Source organism: Triticum aestivum, chromosome 2D (assembly GCF_018294505.1).
Source record: "Triticum aestivum cultivar Chinese Spring chromosome 2D, IWGSC CS RefSeq v2.1, whole genome shotgun sequence".
Taxonomy (NCBI): domain Eukaryota; kingdom Viridiplantae; phylum Streptophyta; class Magnoliopsida; order Poales; family Poaceae; genus Triticum; species Triticum aestivum.
In genome coordinates, this window is record NC_057799.1 from 395,412,870 (window position 1) to 395,418,518 (window position 5,649).

Here is a 5,649-nt window from a genome sequence, read left to right on the forward strand (position 1 = left end):
GTCCTATGTAGTGTTGTTCTATTTGTTATGCGGTTTTTCTTAAAAATGTACATCTCCCTTTCATTCATTCATAATTCATACAATAAAAGCGTGTTTTACTGCCTGGTTTGTCTGGGGCTTAAAACCGATAGCTTTATGCAGGAGGGCAGGAGGCTGTATGTTGGTTTTGGAAATACCTGTTTGTTAATAGAAAACTACAGAATGCATGTGCGCTTAGAATTCGGATATAGTCACATTTGGCAATATCCAAGATTATTGTTATCTAATAGATTTTTCATGTTTCTTTCTTTTTGCAGAAATCATTTACCTTTCAATCTTGGAAGGCCCTAAGCTGAAGGAGAGCATCAATTGTCATGAGAGATAAGCAATATCTATTAGACATGCATACTATCAGGCTAACGCAAACCACTCGGGAATGAAGTATACTTACCGTAACTTTCTATGTGTTGACTTGAGTTTTCCTATTAGTAAAAGAAACATGCCATTTTTTTGCGGTTCATGGATTCATGCTCAATGTTGAATTATTATCTGATCTACAAAAGCATGCCTTACTGCTGCTCATGGTCACATGATTTATAATTTATAACTACAATTATTTAAATCAGTATCTTGCATGAAGTCTTGACATCTAGCTTGATCAAAGATTCCACTGTGTGCTTATTTCTCCATCATATCGCACAATGAATAATATCAGTAGATAAATATCTCCTTTTTATGCAATGAATTTCATGAAATAAAACAGCGTCGATCATTGTCTCCGACGTAATCTTAAGTGCACAGGCATGTCTTACTGTCACTGCTTTCTTGTAGTATTAGTGTCGTCTTTGGCTATTTCCTTTCTTGAATTTTCCAATGACAGCATACATGCCTAAACATATTCAAAGTTGTTGATTATTTTGTTGCAAATATAGTATTTAGTAATTTGACGTGAACCCTTGAAGGTCCAATTAAGTCTATTTGACTAGGAAGCTAGGTGATATGTGCTCAAAAGAACCTACCCCTGTTATGCACCAGTTTTGTACCGTAGTGTTGTTTATGCTGTTATGCTATATATCTTGTATTAATTGAATTTTGAAGATAACGATTAAGGAATTCATCTACAATAGGAACTTACTTCCCAACAAGGAAAGTCCAATGATTGGGCAACAACATGTGGAAGGATAATTACTGGATACTTTTTTTAGCGAACAACTGCGGAGCAAATGATTTGCTGTCTCAAAACATGTAAGTTGTGATGCCCTCTCTGGAATCGAATTACTAATTCGTAAAACAGGATCTGGTTCTACAATTTTATCAAAATTAATTTGGCACTACAAAAACATTTGTCATTTCATCTAGGAATATTTTTAAATAGTTAATAAATCATACAGACTTGATATTTTCTTGGTCTCATGCAACTATGTGTTGTTTCTTATTTTACTCAACAATCATTTGTGGCAATTATGAGTTGTTTTTCGCCATCCGTACACTATCCCTTAATTTTACTACGAATATATGAAAGTACACACCAAGGGGTTTGCGAAAATTAAAAACACTAGGACACAAGCACGAGTCACCTTATGAGGTGATGATGTAGGAGACACAATGAGGTTAAAGAGATGTGATGGACATAGAAGGGTAAACCCATGAGGACAAAGAGATGTGATGCACATAGAAGGAGGAAGCAAGGACCTCGATCCACATTATTGAAGACATAGATAAGAACAAGAGTATCACACTTCACACATCAACCAATCAATGACACGTGTTGGTATTGGGGCATATCGCCCTCCCTTGCATTATACCTGTTAATATTAAGATGAAACACTTAGTTGGATGCATTTCTCTTATATTGTTCTATGGCAACACCCGAGCATTCTGCTAGAGAAGATGCTCGGCTGTAGACAGAATCATATATTATATTATTATCATTAGTATCAACATATTTGTAAATGTTTTCATACTCAATCTATGAGGTTAGATTCAACACAAGATCTAAAGTTTTGTGTGAAGCCAAATATGCAGTGTCAGCAATACTGTTTGATAGCTTGGGGTATGATAATGCGGCAAACGGCCAACGGCTGGCTAGCTGTGTGGGAGAGCAAGAGATGTCTCGAGAAACGTCTCACTACAGTGGGAAACCGAGCGGGAAGGGGAGGGTGTGACAGGGAAAAGGAAATTTGTGTTGCGCCCGCGGGTTGGAGATAACAAATGGTGGATAGTCCGAACAATGACATTTCTTCCCCACATATTATCTGGATATGGGTAAGTCCGGACTATCCAGGCGGTTGAATTTTGGGGAGCTCGTTGGGCACCGGACGTATGAGGGAGAAATGAGCTTCGACTTTGAAAACGACTTTAATAATTTATTTGATTCGTTTATGTGCATTGTAGCCCGTAGCAACGCACGGGCATTGTACTAGTTCTGATAAATTCTGATTCATGCGTGTCTCTCCCAAAAGGTGGGTACAACAAGGATTATTATGATAAACTAAAAAGCAAAGACTCAAATCATACAAGACGCTCCAAGCAAAACACATGTCGTGTGATGAATAAAAATATAGTCTCAAGTAAAGTTATCGATAGACGAAAACGAAAGAGGGGATGCCTTTCGGAGCATCCCCAAGCTTAGGCTTTTGGTTGTCCTTAAATTTTACCTTGGGGTGCCTTGGGCATCCCCAAGCTTAGGCTCTTGCCACTCCTTATTCCAAAATCCATAAAATCTTTACCCAAAAACTTGAAAACTTCACAACACAAAACTTCAACAGAAAATCTCATGAGCTCCGTTAGTATAAGAAAATAAACCACCACTTTCTTTATTTATATTGGTGTTAAACCTACTGTAATCCAACTTCTCTATGGTTCATACTCCCCAATACTATTCATAGATTCATCAAAATAAGCAAACAACACACGAAAAGCAGAATCTGTCAAAAACAGAACAGTCTGTAGCAATCTGTAACTTTTGAATACTTCTATAACTCCAAAAATTCTGAAATAAATTGGTCTACGTGAGAAATTTGTCTATTAATCATCTGTAAAAAGAATCAACCTAAAAGCGCTTTCCAGTAAAAAATGACAGCTAATCTCGTGAGCGCAAAAGTTTCTGTTTTTTACAGCAAGATCGCAAAGACTTCACCCAAGTCTTTCCAAAGGTTCTACTTGGCACAAACACTAATTAAAATATAAAACCACATCTAAACAGAATCTATATGAATTATTTATTACCAAACCGGAGCAAAAAGCAAAGAACAAAAATAAAATTGGGTTGCCTCCCAACAAGCGCTATCGTTTAACGCCCCTAGCTAGGCATAAAAACAAGAATAGATCTAGGTATTGCCATCTTTCGTATACAATTCTTCAATTGAACACACATAAACCTTAGGAGGTTCTTTGGTCTTATTAATGATCAAACTCCTAGGCAAGAAATCAAGAAATTCATTTGTAGCAAAAGGTTTCTTAATGATATCGAAAAAGTTGGGGTGAACACTTATTGATTTGAGGTCTTCATTTTCCTTACTAGAGTATTCACCCTTATTTTTAGGAACATAGATAAACTCGGCAACTTTGGTAGGAGGAGGATTTGAGGTATTTTTAATGGCAGAAAAAGTGGACCCCAAGTTGGTAATAATATCTTCGAGTTTATCAATTCTAGTGGAATCTTGATCTATCTTCTCATTAACTGTGGGTTCCTTCTCCCTAAGATTTTTCAGAGTAACTCCTACCTTAGATCCATATTGGGTAATTTGGTTGTGGATCTTTTTATCCAAATTTTCGATTAACTCTACAGTGGAAATTTTATTTTCAATAATATCAAGCCTTTGCATCACATGTTCCAAAGTTAAAATAGTTTCATTGACCAAAAAAGGTGGTGGGCCTAACAAATCTATCATAGCATTATAAGAATGAAAAGTATGGCTTCCCAAGAAATTCCCTCCGGTAATGGTGTCAAGAACATATCTATTCCAAGGAGTGATGCCTACGTAAAAATTGTGAAGAAGAATGGAAGTGGATTGCTTTCTAGTAGATCTATTTTGAGCATTGCAAATTCTATACGCAGCATCTTTTAGATTTTCTCCCTCCCTATGTTTAAAATTGAGAACTTCATTATCGGGAGTATTAACAATGATAGGAGGACTAGCCATGAAGGCGAAACAAATGATCTAACACACGGATGCACAAGAAGCAAGCGAAAAGAGGCGAACGAAAGAGGGGCGAAGAAAAGGCAAAGGTTTTCGAAAATCATTTTAGAAGTGGGGGAGAGGAAAACGAGAGGCAAATGGCAAATAATGTAATGCGAGGGGAAGAGTTTATGATGGGTACTTGGTATGTCTTGACTTGGCGTAGATCTCCCCGGAAACGGCGCCAGAAATCCTTCTTGCTACCTCTTGAGCATGTGTTGGTTTTCCCTTGAAGAGGAAAGGATGATGCAGCAAAGTAGCATAAGTATTTCCCTCAGTTTTGAGAACGAAGGTATCAATCCAGTAGGAGACAACGCACAAGTCACCTAGTACCTGCACAAACAATCAAGAACCTTGCAACCAACGCGATAAAGGGGTTGTCAATCCCTTCACGGTTGAGGGAGTCCTGGATTAAGGGGTCCTCGGACGTCCGGCCTATGTGACGTGGGCCGGACTGATGGGAGATGAAGATACAAGACAGAAGACTTCCTCCCGTGTCCGGATGGGACTCTCCTTTGTGTCGAAGGCAAGCTTGGCGTTCGGATGTGAAGATTCCTTCATCTGTAAACCGACTCTGTACAACCCTAGGCCCCTCCGGTGTCTATATAAACCGGAGGGTTTACTCCATAGAGGCGATCATAATCATACAGGCTAGACATCTAGGGTTTAGCCACTACGATCTCGTGGTTGATCAACTCTTGTAATCCTCATATTCATCAAGATCATTCAAGCAGGAAGTAGGGTATTACCTCCATTAAGAGGGCCCGAACCTGGGTAAACATCATGTCCCCCGCCTCCTGTTACCATCGACCTTATACGCACAGTTCGGGACCCCCTACCCGAGATCCGCCGGTTTTGACACCGACATTGAGAGTTCCACTGTGTCGTCATCAGAAGGTTCGATGGCTCCATCAGTCACCTACAACAATGCTGCCTTGGGGGAGGTTTTTCTTCCCGGCCAGATCGTCGTATTCAGCGGCTTCGCACTTCGGGCCAACTCGCTTGGCTGTCTGGAGCAGATCGACAGCTACGCCCCAGGTCACCAGATTAGTTTTGGAAATCTGGACTATGTCGCTGATATCCGAGGAGACTTGATCTTCCAAGGGTTCACGACCCCAACCTCCGCTCTGGCTTAGATTCGGAGCGCATCGCCAGGTCCGAAGACGGGATTCCTGAGCCCGCCGGACTATCTGCGACCACTAAGCCCAGTATGGAGAGCCGGAGGAAGTAGTATCGCTGGCAACCATCAAGAAGCTGGACTCTTCTCCGGACACTGGCTCCGAACCCTCGGAGTCAACATCGTGTGAGCTCGGCCAGGGAATCCCCTTCCCATCGTACTCCACGGACTCTCTTCTCCCTGGCCAAACCTCGCATTTAAGCGAGGCTCTGGACTTGATGCGATCCCTCGTCATTACAGAGGAGCAACGTCCGAACTACGCCCAGCCCGGACTAGGGGCTGAGAGCGGGGAATTTTACGTCCCACCCACCA

At 40.7% G+C, this 5,649-nt stretch overlaps 1 long non-coding RNA gene across 2 annotated transcripts; it reads left to right on the forward strand.

Annotated features, from left to right (window-relative positions):
- Positions 1 to 89: 89 nt before the first annotated feature.
- LOC123053379 (uncharacterized) lies at positions 90 to 2,412 on the forward strand. Of its 2 annotated transcripts, none has more exons than XR_006425552.1 (2): positions 90 to 1,224; positions 1,993 to 2,412. It is a non-coding gene; the product is annotated as an uncharacterized lncRNA (long non-coding RNA). The 2 variants fall into 2 exon arrangements; XR_006425551.1 differs by having other exon boundaries at positions 2,005 to 2,412.
- The last annotated feature ends 3,237 nt before the right edge of the window (positions 2,413 to 5,649 follow it).